Genomic DNA, 21,040 nt, shown 5'->3' with positions numbered 1-21,040 from the left:
TTCCCGCTCAGGCTTGGTCCAGCTTCCCTATTCACCTGGGTAAATAGAGCAGAAGGAAGGGCCTTTCAATGGAGCCCACCACACACACACACACACAAACACACACACACTCTCACACACACTCAGACAGACAAACAGACACACACACACACACATGTGCACACACACACACACACACTCATAACCCCACCCTGCACCGCTATCACTTCAACTGCACACAAACACTCCTGTTTCAATTCTTCCTCATTTGTACATCCACTAACACATACACATACATCTGTTTCTCCTCTCCTCTCCTCTCCTTTCTCTTCTCCTTTCTCCTCCTCTCCTCTCCTCTGTCTGTCCACTCCATTGTTATCTCTAAGTGATCGTGACAAGTCGATTCATATGGCACGACCACGCCTGACCACTCCGATTTAGGACACTCGTCACCGGGGTCCCCCCAGCTGTCGATGAATCTGCTCTCAACCCCACCCTCTTCAAAACACACTCTCACACACACCCTTCAGATACACCCCCTACTGGCCTTGAACTCATTTTGGAGGGTGGGTGTGGTTGGAGGCAATGGGGTGAAAGTTGTGTGTGTGTGTGTGTGTGTGTGTGTGTGTGTGTGTGTTAACTGTGTTTGTGCATGTCAGCAAGCAGGAGTGGGCATAATTGCACCAATGAGATAACAATACTCAGACCTCAAGCTTGTTTGTGGTCTGCAGTCCAAAACACCCAGGCTGAAAAGGCAAAGGCCCACAAACACATACGCACACACACACACACACACACACACACACACACACACACACACACAAATGGAGAGGCGCACACTTTCTCTTTGTATGCATGACACCTGTTGTGAAATAAACTGACATCATTAGTTCTAAGTCAGACGGCTGTACATTTTCTGTGTGAGTGTGTGTGTGTGTGTGTGTGTGTGTGTGTGAGTGTGTGAGAGAGAGATTGTTGGAGAGGACATATGGGAGGATAAGTGCATGATGAGGGAGACAAAAACACCACAACAGCTGGCAGTGAATGCAGCTTCACGGGACAGTATTGCAGTGTTCAGGGAACAGGTCATGATGAGGGGCAAGCTGCTGTGGACCTACACTTTGTGAAACACGCATTGCAACACAGAAACACACAACAATCACAATACACACTCTGCAGGAGGCTATATTATGTCATGTATCAAACTGCAGATCCAATTATGCTGACTGGCAGAAATTAGTAATATTGGTTTGACTTAAAATGATGATGGAAGAGGCATTGCTTTAGTTACATGACAGATGATTAATTGAACATATGATATACAGTATATACACATTATAATATACAGTATGACAGTATATACACATTCAGGAAACATATACATATATATACAACACACACATTCACACACTATTCTGACCATCCCCCTACACAAATGTTATCGCTCTTTATATTCCGTCACCTGTTTTTACATTTCTATTTCTAGCAGGTGGACCTTGAGTTGAGATGTTTTTTATTAGATTTTTATTTTCAAAATCGTCCATCCCTACAACTCCCGATATTTCTTTTTTTTATATTGACAACTTTGTTGCAGTGCGCTTAGCTTGTTGAAATTCACTCTCTTTCCCCTCATTTGTGTGGAAGTTGACAGAAAGAAGATCAAAGTAGACACAAACTGTGTGTGTGCTTGTGTGTGAGTACGCGTCAGTGTACAAATATTACGTGCCATCAATACTCTTCTTTGGCATTTAGTTGTAGCAAGAGTTGTAAAAGCCCTGTGGGCTCAACAGTCACTGATAGAAGAGGCACACATGCAAACAAACGAATAAAAAGGATGAGAGGGACTTCTCAAAAAAGCTGGGACGCCTTGGATGGTAAGAGAACAACTCTATTGTCACATAGGCCACTTTAATATACAAATACATGATATTTTCATTTTAAAACATTGCCTGAAATTGTTGTATGGCAAGTGGATTATCAAAAGTTGTCAGGTGGCTGCAGAGATATGATGTTATCAATGATGGGAAACGTGAGCAAACAGCTCTGTGTGTGAGCGTGGGTGTGATACATGTACTGGGGGATGATGACGGCAGGTTTTGAGACACCTGTCTCCCTAAAGATAAGAGCGGGAGATACCAAAGAGCTGCAAGGTGTGTTTCAAAAGTTCTTATCATAGCTGATGTATCTTCAAAGTCTGATGGCATGGCAACATCGTGCTGACACACACAGATGTACACACACACAGCATAACATCATAAAAAATGGGACTATACACACACACACACACACACAAATATATATATATATATGTGTGTGTGTGTGTGTGTGTGTGTATCTATCTATCTATGTATCTATCTATCGATCTATGTATCTAATTGTATATCTATCTATCTATATGTCTATCTGTATATCTATATATCTATCATCCATCTATCCATCCATCATCCCTCCATATATCTTATTCATTGTCAGCATTAAAACTGATGAACCAGTAGATGGAAAGAGAAGCATAAAACTTTTATTTGGGATGTCATCTGTTTTTCTCCTCTGATGAAAAAACAATGTTTCTATATCCATGGTTTAGTTAACATTGGCAACTAATCTCTAATACTACGTTATCGTCATATAACTAACTAATAACTAACAATAGACGAAATTTCCATTGATGCATTTTCCTTTTGTGTAACATTGAGGAGACATTTTTTAATAAGTAGGATTAGAGAAGATTTTAAATGAGGTCCAGCTTTCGCGTTTTGAATAGCTCCATAGAAATGAGCTTCACAAATAATCTACTAATTTAAATATACAAATTAAAAACATTTACCCCATTGTGAAGTTTTATTTTGCTTACGTATATGGAAAAACTGTATGAGTATATACTTGTACAATAAGCATGAAAACATGATGCATTTTTCAAGAATTAAAGACAAAGCATAAAAAAAATACGAGCAAAGTTTTCGAATTAAAATCTAGAGACACAGTGAAAATGGGTTCACCTATACACACACACACACACACACACACACTAAACCGCAGGCTTCACAATGTATGTGTGTTATCTGGATGCAACATTAGGGTTATGTGACCAAGCAAAGGCGCCTTAGCTCATCAGTCAAATAAGAGAGGGGTTGAGGTGTGTGTGTGTGTGTGTGTGTGAGGATGTGGAGAGTGTGAGAAAAGGGGGGGGGGATCAGGGTGGTCGGAGCACAGCCGTGCAGAAAGATAAGAAGTTGTGGGATTGCAGTCGAGAAGGAGAAAAAAAAGCTGAGAGAACAGAGACTCTTTATGTGTGGGTTTGAGTGTGTGTGTGTGTTTGTGTGTGTGTGTACCACAACTTCACGGCAGTATTAGAGGTCACATTTTCTTCTGAATAATAACCAACTCATTCCTTCCCATTCAACATGTTTATTGCCCAGTCACATCGAGTGCACGCCTGTAACCAAACAGATTGACACGGCATCATCATACACGATGTTCAAGCAGTTTTACCGAGAATTCCCGATACTCGAACAAACATCCTTTATTCCGCACGGCGTAAGTTAATAAATGTACATCTGTCACGCTCAGCCCTTATCCAGGAACCACGTACCATCTGCCGGCTGCAGCTCTCACACTTTCTCTTTTATCAAAGAAGCCGTTAAGCGGGGGGATTCCCGATTCCTCCCGCCGTCTTATTTCTTCCCGCCGTGTGTGGATGAGAAGTCCGTGTCAAAGCAGGTTTCAAGGTGAACAGTCGTCCTTGGATAATATTCCTACAAGAAGAGACATTGTGAGACGTCGCTGCAGGGAGCCTGACCGCGACACACTGGTACCCGAAATGAGCAGCGAGGATTAGTGTCCGGTCGGCACATGCGCGGTCGCTGTTGTTGCTACAAATACGCGCGGAAGCTCACGAGGCGAGCGCCGCGGCTACCGGCCACGCCGTGTGTCTCGCGCCTGCTTTTCATCTCCGTTATGCAGTGATGGCGAGGAACAATGCAGCAAAAACACACACAAAACTGTGACAGTGCGTTCACACACACATTTCTCTCGGAGCGTGTTCTCACCACACGCACGGATTAGCTGAGGTAAGCAAATTATCGCTGTGTTGTTGAAACCAGCTTTCTATTCGTCCTCTCCCGGGTTGATCACACCTCTGAACACACACACACACACACACACACACACACACACACAGCACCTGCTATTTTGTGTCTTCCTCAGAAAAAGCTTGAATTTACCACTGACGAACATCCACGCGCTTGCACAGTGGACATTAGGGCAGCGGGAGCTGAGGCAAGCGAGACGAGTGTGTGTGTGTGTGTGTGTGTGTGAGGAAAAGAGAAGCAGGAGTTATGCAAAAACAATCACACGACGCGACTTCGTCACTCAATCGCTGGGAGGTCACGAAGTGGATGAAGTACAATTGAAAAAAAGAAGAGAAGCGACGCTGCCTGATGAATAGTTTGACTTGATATCTGTCGGTTGGGAAGATTTCCACAGTCGTGCGTTTGTGCGAGAGGAAAAAAAAACGGTGTGAATGTGTCATGGCGCCCGTTTCTGTGTCCGTGGCGCCAGTCGTGATGGCACATTCGGTTTAAATCGTGATCCGAGAACCCGCGGGGCCACATGAGATGCGTGTGCCATATGTCTTAGACACACACACAAACACAAACACACACACACACACATGCACACACATTCTGCCATAAACATGGGGTCCTGTGGGAGGAAGTGTGAGAGAGGGAAAGCACCTCATCAAGACAACAACAACAGCAGAGGTGCAGGGAGTGACAGCTGCTCAGTGAGAGACATGAGGGATCACCTCTGGACCACAACAACACACACCAACACGGCTGCCGCCACGCTCACAGAGAGACGAATGGACACACCTGATGGGCCGTAAACATGAAGGGGACACCTCCACCTTTTTTGTATTTTAAAATGAGCAGTTTTGACCCCGGTGACCCTCACATGGAACGTGGCCGTTTGGAGGTCACAGAGGGCCGAGCTGAAGATGGGAGTCGTCCGAAGAAAAGCCGAGAGTGCATCGGCACTTAAGGTGAATATTTCTCCCATTCAACTCAAATACATATTTCCTGTATTGATGCGATCTCCAGCCAACTCCGGAGTTCTTTATTCGACTGTGGTCGGCCAATAGAAACACTCACGTACTGTGTTTGAAATTGAGATGTTGTTATACTAGCGTGCAGCTTGTTTAGTGTAATAATAATCTACCAGATTAAAAACTGTAACATCTGTTTTTCACCCAACTCGAAAACTGTCGTATCGCATCGGGTTTTTTTTTCCACGATTGAAGGCCGATTCAGTTAACTGGAAGAATAATGGGATAAAACTTTTTGTCCCCCAGCTGTTTGTCTAGTTAAAGTGTAGTTTTTATGAGCCTCAATAAAATCACTAGATTATGTTCAATCAGTTGTCTGACAGCAGAAACAGAACATAATTGTTGGCGATGTGACAACTAAATTGTGAGTTTAAAAAGCCTTAAACTCAAGACAGTCTTCGGGGCTAGCCCACGGATGACCCGATGTTGGCTGAACACACACCAGGCTGCGGGGAAGTGGGGCTCACCACAATGACGTCATGTCTCTACAGCTGGTTGGGTTGTTTGTGCTTTTCAAATGGGAACTGGACACCAACAGTTAAAGTATCCCATACTTTAAGGTTGTACGTGGTCTATGAGTGCCATCAGGCATCGGCCTATGATTTGTTAACAGCTCCATACCTCTGCTTTATGTTACATAACATCAATACAAAATTATTTGTGGGTTTAATAGTCATGCAGGGAATACCTTCTGTCAACATTACTGTGCATGTGTGTATCTTTAAAGACAGTCGGCACCACATGATTAAAGGGTGTGTTTCATCTCTTTTGACAAAGGCTGAGCTGCTGGCAGAACAAATGTTCTCTTCTTGTCTTCCTGGTACTCTGAAGTTCAGCGTTCCTTTCTCTCTCAATAGGACCATAATTGACTAAATAAACATCATGCCATTTTGAAGAAGACTTGAAATTAGAGATTGAGACCATAAACTCATGTTACCATGTTTGCTGTGGTAATAAATCAAGTGAGAAGTAGAGTAATTTTCTCATAGACTTCTATACAATCTGACTTATTTTTGTAGATTCGCCCCTGCTGGCCATTAGAAATAATGCAAGTTTAAGGCACTTGTGCTTAGGCTTCACTCTTTAGACACCTTTATTGCCTGACCCACTTAAAATATACTTTATTGTTGTTTTTTTACACTGGAATCCAAAATCCAGTCTGCATGACAAAGAAGCATCTTACATAATCACATAGTCATCTGTCGATGTGCGGTACTGCTCAGCGAAAGTTGTGAATTACATATCTTTGGGGAAATCCCGGTAGCAAAGTCACTCTCACACGCTCACACATATGCAAACATGCAAACACCTGCCACAGGGGAAACCACCCCATTGGGTATGGCCTGAGATACATCTGTTCTTCATTAAAATACACAAAATGGAAGTGATTCATATATAACAGTAGCAGCACGTAGAGGTATTTGGCCTGACTCAGTAGTGTTTGCACTTGACTTCGGGCAGGTGCACAGCCCTGTGGACAGACAGTTGCCTGGAGAGGAGGAGCTTTCAGTGAGAAACAAACACACACACACACACACACACACACACACACACACACTCACTCACACAAATACAAATTCACACAAACATGCACGGATGTATCACCCAGGATGACGTCACAATTTATTTTAAGGGGGATCTCTCACCCGCAGTATAACAAATCACACACACTCTTGAAATGTTTTTGCAATTTTTTTACAACATACAAATAGATAAAGGAATAATACTAAATACATGCACAAAGAAAACTAATATCTCTCATGAATCGCACAAACTTGACCAAACTCCCATTGTTCCTAAGGTCCATTGCTCCAAAACTACAAACTCTTCTACGGAAGAACTTGGTAAAAATGGCAAAATATGGCAAAATATAACTTAATATAGCTAAACATGAGAAACATTTTCGGGCAAGCACACTTTCCTGGTCATATGTTTTACGTTCCATGCCGAAGAACACCATTCGGTCTCTCGTTGGCTTATCTTTATATTTTTACCCAAAGTGTGTGGGTCATGCCTTTGCCAGTAGAAAACAAAACGTGACATCATTTTGCATGATAATTAGCCATATTCTTTACTTTATTGTATTTGAATGGGCTTTCGGTTGTTTTCGGGATAACGGCTCGTCGGACAAATGTTCTCTCGTCAGATGGGACATTTTGGAGGTTTTGTAATAATGGGCTGTTGGAACAATCGTCAGCTGTCTCGCTCTTACTTTAATCTAGATAGATGTCTAGTCCTCGTCCTATAAGCCTCTTCTACGTCGATATTCATAGAAGTTTAAAATCCACTTCTACGATCACAAGATCTGGATCTTAATCACTGTTTCTCGCCAGAAGTTAGGCACACTCCCAACAAACCATTCAATGAAAACTTTTTGATAAAGAAGAAAACGCCAAAACTGAAATAAATATATTATTGCGGAGCAGCTCGAAGCGGCTGCACATGGGTTTGAATGCCCTCTCTGAGGTGGGCAGAGAAAACCGGCTGTTCCTGATTCAGCCCGAGTCAGACTTTTTTTATGGGAGGATTGCAAAACAGGAAACACAGGCCTTGATAACTCACACAAACACAAACACACACACACACACACACACACACACAGACACAGGGCACAAAAAGTGTGTGGGCATGTTGCGTCGGGCACTTGGAGATGTGTTTTGTAAAAAAAGAGTGTGTGCATGTTTCACAGCAAAAGGGCCCCATGTGATGCTCTTCTCTACACACCTCACTAAGTACAGGATGTGTGTGTGTGTGTGTTTGTGTGTGTAAATTGTAAAGCTGAACACGGGTATAGGGCTTACAGTATTTGTCAAAATAATCACACTGCGTGATTGATGGGACTGTTAGCTTGTTGGCCATCAGTGGCTCTGCAGGCCTAACAGGTACCAAAGTGGGGAGGCCTCGGTGGACATAACACAAAAACATAAAGGCAAAACACAATGAATCAAACTAAAGAAACAGTTAACACTAGTAGGTGCTCATTAAGATGGATGAGTAAGTACACTCTATATCTGTTTCTCTGTGATACACACAAACACATTCAACCTTGTTGTATCTGCTGTGAGTGCTGGACAAGTTTGAACAGGCCCTGTGATGACAAAAACACACACAACACACACATGTTGAACCGGCACTTAGCGGAGTGCAGCGCCTCATCAGAAACATGATAGGGTTGTGTCACGAGGGAATTATTGTTGTAGATATAATTGTGACAAGATAGCCTTCATCCTTAAACGGTGCTCGCAATATGGTTACCGCTCACTATATTTCCTTGTCCGCTTGTTTCCTTTAAAATACTTTCGAAGTAAGTGTTTCGCACCTTTGTCGTCTTCAAACTGCATTAAGCGCTTTGAGCTTTTACTTTGAAAATACAATGCTGCGTTCTTCTTTTTATTTATTGCTTTTATCAATTTAACAAAGTTACTTTGTTGGCTTCATATATCTGTGAGATAATTCCGACAAATACAGACAGTGGTGAGTTCAAAAGCAGTAATATCACTACATATATTTTCCATTTAAATTTAGTGCAGGTTTCAACCAAGTTTCCTGAAAAACGTTCTGGCGAAAAAATGTCAAACTACTGTAATGTGTATTTACACCCACTATTATGCAAATATGAGGGGGTTTGGTACATTAATATAAACAGCTGGTGGGGCTAATTCTCCGGTCGGTTGCGACTAAACCAATGCAGAAGAAGAGCACTACAACATTATGTAATCAAGAGGATAAGTCAGACATCGTTGTGCTTTTTTGAAATATATTAATCTTGATTATTTCTAATTTGCAGCATTTAAAAAAACTAAATGATGATCATCACAATTACAAATGTGCTCGCCAACACTTCTCACAGTGAATACACAACATTTATTTTCTCATTAGATTCACCATTTGGAAGATAATTCTGCTTCCTTCCATCCAGCAGGCGTGATTCTTCGTCTGTTTCATACTGTATGTAAATAAGTATTACAGTTATATACAGTTATGGAGAGAGCCGTCAGCTAGATGAGTATTACTGTACAGTGTACACACTCCAAAGAGTTACATGTGAGGAATGAGACGGCAGTGTTTGGAGCATTTTCATGAAGCAGATTGTTTTTATATGACGATACATCCTGAGCTTCTGAGAATCTCAGGGAGACGTGAAACAGTAGACGGGGGAACCATGAGGGAGTTTTTGCAAAAAATTGACATTGACCAACAGACTGCTCGCGATATTTGTGTTCCTCCTACAGCCACACAGAGCGCAGGCTGCTTCAAATATAAAGAGAATGTATTTAAAAAAACTATTAATTAACTACAGCACGAAGCTTGTTTTGTAGTTACTCGAAGGGTAAAGTGAAGATCTGGCCCTCGATAGCCAATCAGAAAACACCGTGCAGAGGTTCTGTCTTCACCATCATGTGGAGTTACATGCTGTGGTAAGGGTAGATGTGTGTGTGTGTATGTGTGTGGGAGGGGGGGGGTTAGGATGAGGAGGAGGAGGAGGAGGAGGGGGGTTCTCTGGAACAGGATGTAGCTGTGCAAACGCCTAAAAGCTTCTCTTGCTTGCACAAGACATGAAGGAGCAAAAAAAAAAAAAGACAAAGTCCCGGATCCGGTCCGCTGAGCCTCCGGTCCGCAGTGAGCCCGCGGCGTGGGGGGACTCGGTCTGAGAGAGGAGAGGGTCCCACATACTCATCTCAGTTTGAGATTGACTTGGTATCACCGTGTGGACCTTCAGGCACAGGCAGGAGAAAAAAATGCAAGATATTTTAAAACTATACAGCTGGATGGGTAACTTGGCAAGCAACACAGTAGGATGCAAAACTATGCAAATCAGATGCAAAGAGTGAGTTAGCGCTATGATGGAAAATGTATCAGGACTATTCAGGATTATACAACAATCCAGTGGTGACAGTCATTAAGTACATTTACCGAGTGAACCTACAGTGGCATACAAGTAAGTGGTACTCTGTTCCACTACATTTAAGAGGAGTTATATGGTACTTTTTACATTTATTTGACTGCTTTAGTTACTAGTTTCATCCCAAATATATGAGCAGCTTCTAAATAATGATGCATTGTTCCAGATAAAAAGTACTGGCAGGTAAATTAATTAGTTAAAACACTCTATTTTGACTATTTTAAAATGCTGCATTTACAAAAATTAATCATTAATACTATTTAAATCAAAATAAATATGATCAATATAATATACATATTCATTACTCAAGTACTTTTTCTTACACATTGTGCTCCTAATAATTATATACTTATACTCGAAAAACCTTGATTTGAGACCTTTACTTGTTTCTGACTTCTTTTAATTGTGTAGTATTAGTAATACTTTCGTAAAAGATTGCAACACTCCTTCCATCACTTACTTGTAATACTTTAAGTGGAGTTTGCTCATTATACTTCTGTACTTTTACTCACATTTGATTTTTAATGGATCACTTTTAGATTATCGGAATTACACTTTTGCTGGAGCAAAGGATCTGAGTACTTTGTTCTATCACGGCAACAATGTTCCTTTCATGATTTGTTTTAATAAAACCCATCCAGGGAAATGGAATTGCAAACTTTGACACCTGCAGCTAAACAAGTTAAATACATAAGAGCAAATCCTCTTTCGGTTGATCTCGTTTCAGTTGCTCCCACAGGGAGGTAAAAGGTCGAGGTCAAGCACAGTTAGTAACCTGGTTTGAGGGCTTTTGGGCTGAGCAGGTATACTTTAACAGCTTTGACGACACAGTAAATACAGGGACGTTAGGCCTAATGAACTACTTATGGTTCTCACCATTAATACTCTGCTTTCATATTCCTTAGAAGAGCAGGAAGAGGTGTCAAAAGAAAGAGAGATCTCTCCAGATCCAGCTGCTAAAGGAAGACAAAGAACAGGTTTGGCAGATATGACTTCATCCTCCCAACAAAGACAGCAAAGGATGGATGGAGGCGTTGGGAAGAAGAAGGGCAGGAATTAAAAAAGAAAAATAGTCACATCACCGGCAATTCCAGGTAATTTAATGTGTCACGTGAGATGCCATTGCCAGGAGATTGAACCACACCCGGGCATCTTGAACAAACAAATGTGTCTGTGTGCGTTTGTACACATGGTAAACAGCTACGGGGGTGTATTTAACCACGTTGACTCAGTGTCGTCTCACCCCGACACCTTGAATACGCCGCCGGGCATTACGTCTCTGAGCTGAACGCGACTTACGAGACACTTGTGGAAACCTCGTGGACCAGAGATGGCCAGCTGATGCCTATCTGGTGTATTTTCTCATGCAGCTCACACTTAATTACTCGGAGTGTCTGTCTACTGTCAGAACCCCCTCCAACCTCTCACCCCCACCCCGTACACAGAAACATGCCCCTAGTCTTCTCATGGTGCTCCATGTAGTATCTATCAATATATCGCCCTGTCTCTCCCGTCCTTGTTTTCCCCTCTTGTTTCGTTCTCCCTGGACCAAAAAACGCCGGAGGTTTTTCTCGTGGGAAACTCTTGGGAGAGGTATGCTACCCCGTGAGCAGGGAGTGAGGGAGGAATCTAGTTTTTCCGGGTCTGGTCTCACTCCCTGTTGGGCGATCCCATCCCGGGCTCAGTGTCACAATCAGGCGTCGTGTCAGGACTCGCAGAGGTGTTGGGAAACTCTCGTCTGTTCTCGCTCAGCCGGATTATGGGGTTTTGGTTGTACACAGCACCTTTGCACTACTTCAACCTCACCTTTCGTTTCGGCTCTTTTTTCTTGCATCACTGTGGTTCTCATCATCTTTCCATAATTTATCGATTTTCATTCATTCCCTCTCACGGGAGAGTTTGATTCCCATTTAACTATTATTTTATTTCCGTGCAAGCCACACATTTGAATTGAAGCATTCTAACGATCTATTTTCCTTCATAATAAAGTACCGTGTAATGCTATCAGAGTGCAGTGTGTTTACGATAACACCTTTCTTTGATCGATAGAGGGGCATCTTACAATGACCTTTGACATTCTTAAAGCAGCGATAGAATAACGTTGCCTGACCTCACTTGTCAAACTCATCAAACAAGTCGAGGACTTCTGATGAAGTCACATGACTTTCAGGAAACCAAAGCGTCTTCAAGGAGGGAAACCAGACATCCACAAAGTCAAAGTTTTTTAATTATATATATAGCATATAATATCATAGCATATAGAACATATTTTCAGACTAATTCAGAATAATGGAGAAATGGCTGAAATTGAAGAGAAATTGAATAACAATCTAATTAACCATATCTTTCAAGGTCATTTTTATATTATATTATCGTGACTTTATAATGATAAGTTAAAGCAAAAACAATGTGCACTATATGCCACGTTTGAAGGTGGGGGCATAAGGCCTGCTGTCATAGAGGCAACATTGTTCAAATGCAAACTTCATTTCAGTATTTGAAAGCATCTAAATATCTATGACATGGATATGGATCATCCAAAAAAAAAGAAATGCACATTTTAAAAAAGGAGACACAGTCTCTCCTCTTAACTTCCTCATTCCTCTTCTCCTCGCACCATTTCCCAGTAAGAGATAGGGAAACAGGATTAGCTTGAAAACAAGGAAGAACTCTGGTGTGAACTTCCTTTTTGAAGCTCAGATCTCTGAGTCGACCCCACAAGCTGTGAGAAAAAACTCCAGGCGATTTAAACTCGACTCATATAAAGAGTCAGTGTTGAACCCAATTAAACCCATTTACAGGCAAACCACACGCAGGAGAACCAACCACAGAGGAGCGAGACGCCGCGGGTCCAAACTCCTGGACCTGCAAGATGAGAAGATGAGGAGGTGCAGGAAGAATGAAGCGTAGAAAAGGAGGCTGATGTCCTGACGGAGGGCTGATGTCCTGACGGAGGCTTGATGTCCTGACGGAGGCTTGATGTCCTGACGGAGGGCTGATGTCCTGAGAACCAGGTAACCGAATTGAGTCCGAGTGGACGGACGCAGAGCGAGTGGACAGGAGAAGGCAGCAGGAAGTGAGTGATATCAGCTGTGGGAAGAGTATGAGAGAGAAGCTTCCTCAGACACACATACACATACACACACACACACACACACACACATACATAGGCATTTAAAGAGTAGCACTCATGGTGATGCAAGCGACAAACCGGTTGACATTACACATTTACACATCTCACTCCCACATGTGAGGAGGCGATTGATGTACCAGCTGTCAGTGATCAAGCTCCTCTTCTATGGAACCAACTTCCACTTTGTCCGGGGGGCCGACACAGTCACTTCACACACACTCCTGTCTCCTCTTCACTCTCTCCTTATGGACACATTTACGTCTCTTCATTGCACATTACTAACTCCACTTCTTCCCCGGAGTCGGTGTGCCTTCTCGCCTCATCGGGTCCATTGGACCTGGCTGTGTCTGAAGCTGGTCCTGGGTCCTTGGTCCTGACCTCTTGCCCCTGCTCCCTGTGTCCAGCCCCTGGCCTGAGCCCTGCCTCCTTTTTTGTGCCTCCTGCCTCCTCATTGGACCGGCCTCTTTCGCGATGCGTCTTGCTCTGGTGGGCCGGCCTCCTGGGTCAGAGATGTCGTATGTGTACCGATTGTAAAGCCCTATCAGGCAAATGTGTAATTTGTGATTTAGGGCTCTACAAAATAAACTGAATTGAATAGAATTTTCACATTTTAAACATTTTCTCATACCACAGCCTGTGTTCTTGCTTTCTTGTGAACCACAAGATCTACTTGTATAGGTCAGCAAAGGTCAGATTAAGATGTCGAGGGTGTGTGTGGTTGGGAAGTAAAACGTTATAATATTAATTTAGGTTTGAGGAAGATTCAGTGTGGTGGAAACAACACATTTCATGGTACGATCACCTCGTGGAGAACTTCATTGGAGGAAGTTTGATGCAGGAGGAACCAAAATAAAATATCCAGTTATGAAAATATGTCTATCACATCAGAAGTGGAGCACTGGGTGTATCCATCTGTCTGCAATAAACACACACACACACAGAGAGAGAACATGCACCGAGGAGAAAAGGGGAAATTCTGTTTCAATGAGGTGAACAATACTTGACATATCCGGACATCTTTTTTACTACACACTTCCCCTCTTTGTGACAACTTCCTCTCCGTTTTCACTACCAAGTTACTACCAGAGGCTGCAGATGAATGAAGAAAGATGCACACACACACACACACACACACACAACCACAGCCACAGATGCAGGAGAGGAGAGAGAACGAGAAGAGAGTTGTTTTGCAACTAGAAAGAGGAAGGTGCATGTGTCACTCATTGTCTTGTGACGCAACACGGACCACTCAATGAACACACACACTCACACACACAGAGGCTCACGTTATCCCCGTCTCTTATCCAATCTTGTATGCAAAGTATATCATTTATCGCTTGGGTATATTTGACCAAAGAAAAGAAAAAAACACTCTTGTTAGCCCTCGGGTCAGCGAGGGGCCTGGGGGGGGGACAAGATGGAGCATGCAAGAAGATGAAGTATGCAGGTACTCTCTTTAACTCACTGGCACAGCAGATTTGCATGGGGGTATTTGCCAGTCAAATGAGATGTAGGGGTGTGACTTTGGAGAACTCAGTCAGAATTCCCCTCTTCTGGGAGACTCCCAGATCGCTTCCAAGAAGAAAGGTCAGGTGGGATTAAAGGATCTCTCGGACAGTTTGAAATTGGCGGACAACAGTGGGGAAAATGGATTTTCTGGGAGTGGTTAAATGGACGCGTTGCAAAAGACACACAAACCTCACGCTTCTCATGCACACGTCATGCAAAAGAGCTGTATTGAAATTTATTTTGATGTATATCATCCAAATCTGCCTTGGGGCAGATTCCAGAAGGCATTTGTTTTGCGTGCAGATGCATTGTGGGATGGGGACATACATGTTTTCTTTGCTTTCTGCTAATTAATGATCGAGGGTCAAGGTTTGATTCCAGAAACAAGGTCAAAATCCACGTTTTAAGGTCGGGGCGTGAGCAGTTCTCTGTTTCAAGGTCTCCATGTTGCAAGGTGCTGGTGCTCATAAGCGGACCAAGAGGTGTATTGAATTACAATATATACCAGAGGTTTAATTAATTATATTCCAGCATTTCTCAAGTATCCCTCACCATCATTATGTTTTTTTTCCTTTTTTTAACGCAGATGTTATTTAACTATGTAAAGTGCTTATTGTTGGTGTTTGATTCAAACTGTTGATTTATGTTGTTTTGATCAAGTTACCATATAAATGCAAAATATTTTGTGTCTATTTTTAGAAGCCTATTTAAACTCATTATTTATTGCTTCGAGCTAACGGTCTCTTATTTGTTTTGTTAAATTAATATTAATGTATTAATATTCCTTTTAACTAACCATTGGTAATTGTTTATCAGGAACTATAATCAGTGCAATCAGTATAATCCGTAGTCTAAGAAAAACTATTTGGCCAGTTTTTTAGCTTTTGATTTACACTATTTGTAGATTACCTGAAATAAACCGTTATTATGAATGATTAATGATTAAATATTTCTTTCATTTTTATGATATTGTATTTGCCACAATGGCACCCACCCACACACACACACAGAGGTGAAACAATGCCTACCATCAAATATATGTAAGAATACAGTCACTTTTGATTTAAAAAAGAGGATTTACAGGAAGACATATTAAACTAGAATGGGCACTCGGTAGAGCGCATACCTTCGCATATCACAAGATTGGGCATTGAATTATGAACATTTTGGCATTAGTTGCATGCCAATTGGACAAAAATGTATCGTGCTATGGTAAAAAAAGAGTTTGACCTTTCCATGACCTTGACCTTGACCTTTGACCCGATTGATCCCAAAATCTAATCAAATGGTCCCCGGATAATAAACAATCATCCCACCAAATTTCATGCGATTCAAGAACATTTTGACCTGTTCATGACCTTTGACCTTGACCTTTGACCCGATCGATCCCAAAATCTAGTCAATTGGTCCCCGGATAATAAACAATCATCCCACCAAATTTCATGCGATTCGGTTCAATACTTTTCAGTTCTGCGAAAGATTTTGACCTGTTCATGACCTTTGACCTTTGACCCGATCGATCCCAAAATCTAATCAACTGGTCCCGGATAATAAACAATCATCCCACCAAATTTCATGCGATTCGGTTCAATACTTTTTGAGTGCAGCGGAAGATTTTGACCTGTTCATGACCTTTGACCTTTGACCCGATCGATCCCAAAATCTAATCAACTGGTCCCCGGATAATAAACAATCATCCCACCAAATTTCATGCGATTCGGTTCAATACTTTTTGAGTTCTGCGAAAGATTTTGACCTGTTCATGACCTTTGACCTTTGACCCGATCGATCCCAAAATCTAATCAACTGGTCCCCGGATAATAAACAATCATCCCACCAAATTTCATGCGATTCGGTTCAATACTTTTTGAGTTTTGCGAATAACACGCATACAAATAAATAAATAAATAAACTAGAATGGGCACTCGGTAGAGCGCATACCTTCGCATATCACAAGATTGGGCATTGAATTATGAACATTTTGGCATTAGTTGCATGCCAATTGGACAAAAATGTATCGTGCTATGGTAAAAAAAGAGTTTGACCTTTCCATGACCTTGACCTTGACCTTTGACCCGATTGATCCCAAAATCTAATCAAATGGTCCCGGATAATAACCAATCATCCCACCAAATTTCATGCGATTCAAGAACATTTTGACCTGTTCATGACCTTTGACCTTGACCTTTGACCCGATCGATCCCAAAATCTAGTCAACTGGTCCCCGGATAATAAACAATCATCCCACCAAATTTCATGCGATTCGGTTCAATACTTTTGAGTTCTGCGAAAGATTTTGACCTGTTCATGACCTTTGACCTTTGACCCGATCGATCCCAAAATCTAATCAACTGGTCCCCGGATAATAAACAATCATCCCACCAAATTTCATGCGATTCGGTTCAATACTTTTTGAGTTCTGCGAAAGATTTTGACCTGATCATGACCTTTGACCTTTGACCCGATCGATCCCAAAATCTAATCAACTGGTCCCCGGATAATAAACAATCATCCCACCAAATTTCATGCGATTCGGTTCAATACTTTTTGAGATTTGCGAATAACACGCATACAAATAAATAAATAAATACACGGCGATCAAAACATAACCTTCCGGCATTTTCAATGCGAAGGTAATAAATAAATAAATACACGGCGATCAAAACATAACCTTCCGGCATTTTCAATGCGAAGGTAATGAAATCTGCGGAGCCGAGTTGAACCCAAACCGAAGTTAACGCCTCTTTGAACCAAGCGTAGAATGCCACTGAAGCTAATTTGACTCGTTTTGGGGTAATAATCCAAGAGGATCTTCCTATACAGGCTCTGTCTGCGTCTGCTTTCAGTTCCAAGATGATAAAAGCACTAAAGACATTAGACTTTGCTCCTGCTGCTGTTGTGGAGGCCACATCCCGGACGTGAATATTCTTATCTATGAGGCTCAGGTGAACACAACCTTCTGCAGAACGAAGGAACACAAGTCTCAAGTTTCTCCAGAAGGAAAGTTTCTCTGTTTAAGAATACCATCGCAACCCTGACTCCTAAAATGTAGCCGCGCAAAACAGATCACACAAAATATGGACTAAAACAAACACTGGCCCGGATGGTTTATTCCAACGCTTGATGGCTTGTTTACAGCAGCAACAATATCACTGAGCCATTGTGTCTATAATAGCAAAGTGATTTGACTAATGATGCCGGGCCAAAGGAACAGGCCAAACAGGTCGGGTTGTACATGCAATAACAAGCGTAGTACTACTCAGCGTGTCAATACAGATGAATAATATCTTAGAGGAAGCAATCCAAAGACAAACCCCTAAATAATAACCTTTAAGATGGCCTCATAATGGAATTCACTATTCTGTTGTGTCATGGGAACTGTGGGATCCGACAAGTCTTTGGAGCTTGATACCAGGAACCTAAATGTCAGAATAACTGCTTTGATTTTATTGGATAATAAATCACTGAAGTAGTCCTTTCAAGTACGTGTACAGTTCATCCGTTCAAGAAATGTTCTTAAGCCCCCCCATGTAGATGTGTGTGGTTGTACCGTAAAGGTCAAAGGTCACTACCAGGGGAATCAATTCAATTCAATTTGTTTTGTGTTACACATTTGCCTCAATCTGAACATATGTATAACACAAATATGGGGAAAAGAACTCCCAAATATATACTGTATATATATATATATATATACAGTATATATTTGGGATATATCTTTTCCCAATATATATATATATATATATATATATAGGGAAAAGAACAGTAAATTATCTGATGGCCAAATGAGCAAGTCCCTGCGCGTTGCTGCACCGGTTCTTTGGACCCCTAACCGGGCCCTTGTGAAATCTGTGGTTGAGCCCAAAATACATCCCGTGCACACGGTGAGCTCCTCGTATGCTAAAAGCTCGCTCATCATTGTGATGCATAGCGGCACGATGTCAATTATCAAAAGAAGCCAACAAACCTGCTCGCCCATGCGCACACATTACCCCCCCCCCCCCCACCACCACCACTCAGGGCAAATATGAACATGAATGACTGTGCTGAAATGTAAACACACACACACACACACACCCACACACACACACACACACGTACACACACAGAGACACAGAGAATTGGAGCAGGTGAAATGTAGCAGGTGTGCTTCTGAAGTACCTGAGCGTTGCGTCTCACGGAGATATAGAGCTTATGGAAGGAAGATATGATCTCTATGCGCAGTCAGAGGCGCAAACAGGTTTTTGCTGCTGGATATTGATCACGGTGCACATAATTATCAGCAGAGGGTTTGTGACCGTGTGGGCGTGGTTTGCATGTCAGCGACCTCAATGCTGCATGACAAATTAACCCTTTACTTCCCCCAAGTGTTTAGTCACTCCACCACACTGAGCTGCTCGGAAACCACCTGCTGCGCGGGATGGAGGGCAGCGTGAACCTGCCGACGTCCCGTTTGCAATGAATTTTAGTCCGTACAGATGAAAATATAGATGTTATATATATTTATACATTTAAAAATGTGCCATGTGAAATGTAAAAAATATTGATTGTTTGTGGTTTCTTTATATTCGCCTTGAATTTCCCCTAGACAGCTTCAGAGTGTGGTTAAATGTACATCATATGTTTGTACTTGTTCCACTTGTTATACATGTTGTACATGTTATGGCTGTTCCAGCACCATTTAATTGTAATCACTAACTCCATTTGATCGTGTAATCTCATTATTTTCAAGAATGACCTGAAAACATGAAACATTAATCATCGAACAAACGCACAATAAGCTGGAGGGAGTTGGAGCTGCATCTCACCTGAATGGAAGTGTGTGTACTGTAATTGGAACGCTGTAAAAGTCGAGCTTTGAAGATAATATCTTGACGTGAGTTATTGCCTCGCGCCAAGTCGACTATCCGTACAACATGTGCAATTAGTGAGAAAGACTAACGCAGTGCGGTGGGAGCATCTTTAATATTAATTGGGATTTTGAGTGGGATATCATATTAAAAACGTTTTATTTAGGTGTTGCTTGTGCATGTAACATGGGGACAGATCTGTGACACTTTTGAGGGAGAAGGAGGCGCACACTCTCAAAGGGACAGGAGCAGCAAAGCAGTATGTACAGCATGTAAGTGACAATGGTGTTAAGCGAGGGAAAGGGTGACATGCGTCTCACATACTTGGGGGTGGACAGAATAACAGAAACACACGCTCCAGAAAAGCGGGAAGTCATTGCAGTGCCACTGGCAATTAATTGCATTCAACTGACTTAAATTCTTCAAAGACAGAAAAAAATAAGGATGTGCTTATTTAAAAAAATTTTTTTTTTAAAGACCATGTAAATAGAGCAGGGATACTGACTATACCAGACAAGAGGTTAACCCTTTCAGGGCAGAGCACAGTAGCCAGACAGGAAAGGTGAGACAGACATAGCCCATGTACACCACAGGTTTCATTTTTCACTTTCTACACACACAGTGTGTATACCGTCACACCCGTATACTAGGATGTGATTACCTCCTCTTTCTTTTAGGTTTAAAACAAATAGAATACAAGGTGTATTCCACACAATGCAGCCAATGCTGGAAGAAAGAAAAAAAAGCCCCCCCCCCCCAAAAAAAGAGTGCCTTTTCCAGTTTTGCTTTTGGAGGTAGACGTTATCGGGCCGACGGGGTGCGTGTTATTACAGAGGGAGTGGCTGGCTGGCTGTCATTTAAGGGGCACAAGAGGGGGCTCTGTTTGCACTGTCAATATTTACAGGGACACATGCTGGATGAATCCTGACTGACTGAGGGGAATTGTGTGTGTGTGTGTGTGTGTGTGTGTGTGTGGGAGGGGGGGGGGGGGGTTGCGAGCTAGAGACAGTAAGATGAAAATACAGAATTGTCAGCATGAATGGATGTCAGATGTCATGCTCTGATGAGCAGATTGAAGTCTACCCTAACATAACTTCTTCTGCAGTGTGTGCGTGTGTGTGTGTGTGTGTACTCTCGTCTCCCGAAAGTAGAGCTCACACACTCCCAGAGTGTAAAAAGAGTTGTAGCGTCCTCAACAATAACGTTTGGAAACATCCACCAGTAGGCCTACAGTGTAAAGTGATTTAATAGTCGGCCAATCACAAGCGGACTCTGTCACAGGTCACAGTCTACGAGCCTCGTTTGCATTGCAAATCAGTCATATGGAAATTAGGGAAGGGGGAGGCACACACACGCCCACACATACACACACACACAGTGCTCACTACACTATCAGTATGTCTTGCTCTGTGTGCTTTCCCTTTTGTTCAGCCGTGTATTTACATTAGCTTCTCGTGTCTCTATTCTCTATACTAAATCCCCATTAATCCCGAGGACATTTGTTTTCCTGTATCTTACTTTCTTTTTTCTTATACTTTGACACTTCCCGCTTCACATCCCGT

At 42.2% G+C, this 21,040-nt stretch overlaps 1 long non-coding RNA gene across 2 annotated transcripts; it reads left to right on the top strand.

Moving 5' to 3' along the window:
- Positions 1-3,924: 3,924 nt before the first annotated feature.
- On the top strand, positions 3,925-15,402 carry LOC130202406 (uncharacterized). 2 transcript variants are annotated; one of them, XR_008833362.1, is made up of 4 exons: positions 3,925-4,046; positions 4,911-5,020; positions 10,892-11,080; positions 12,788-15,402. It is a non-coding gene; the product is annotated as an uncharacterized LOC130202406 (long non-coding RNA). The 2 variants fall into 2 exon arrangements; XR_008833363.1 differs by lacking the exon at positions 4,911-5,020.
- Positions 15,403-21,040: the final 5,638 nt, after the last annotated feature.

Source organism: Pseudoliparis swirei, chromosome 12 (assembly GCF_029220125.1).
Source record: "Pseudoliparis swirei isolate HS2019 ecotype Mariana Trench chromosome 12, NWPU_hadal_v1, whole genome shotgun sequence".
NCBI lineage: Eukaryota > Metazoa > Chordata > Actinopteri > Perciformes > Liparidae > Pseudoliparis > Pseudoliparis swirei.
Note: the sequence above shows the minus strand (reverse complement) of the source record. Positions and strands in the feature narration are given on the sequence as shown.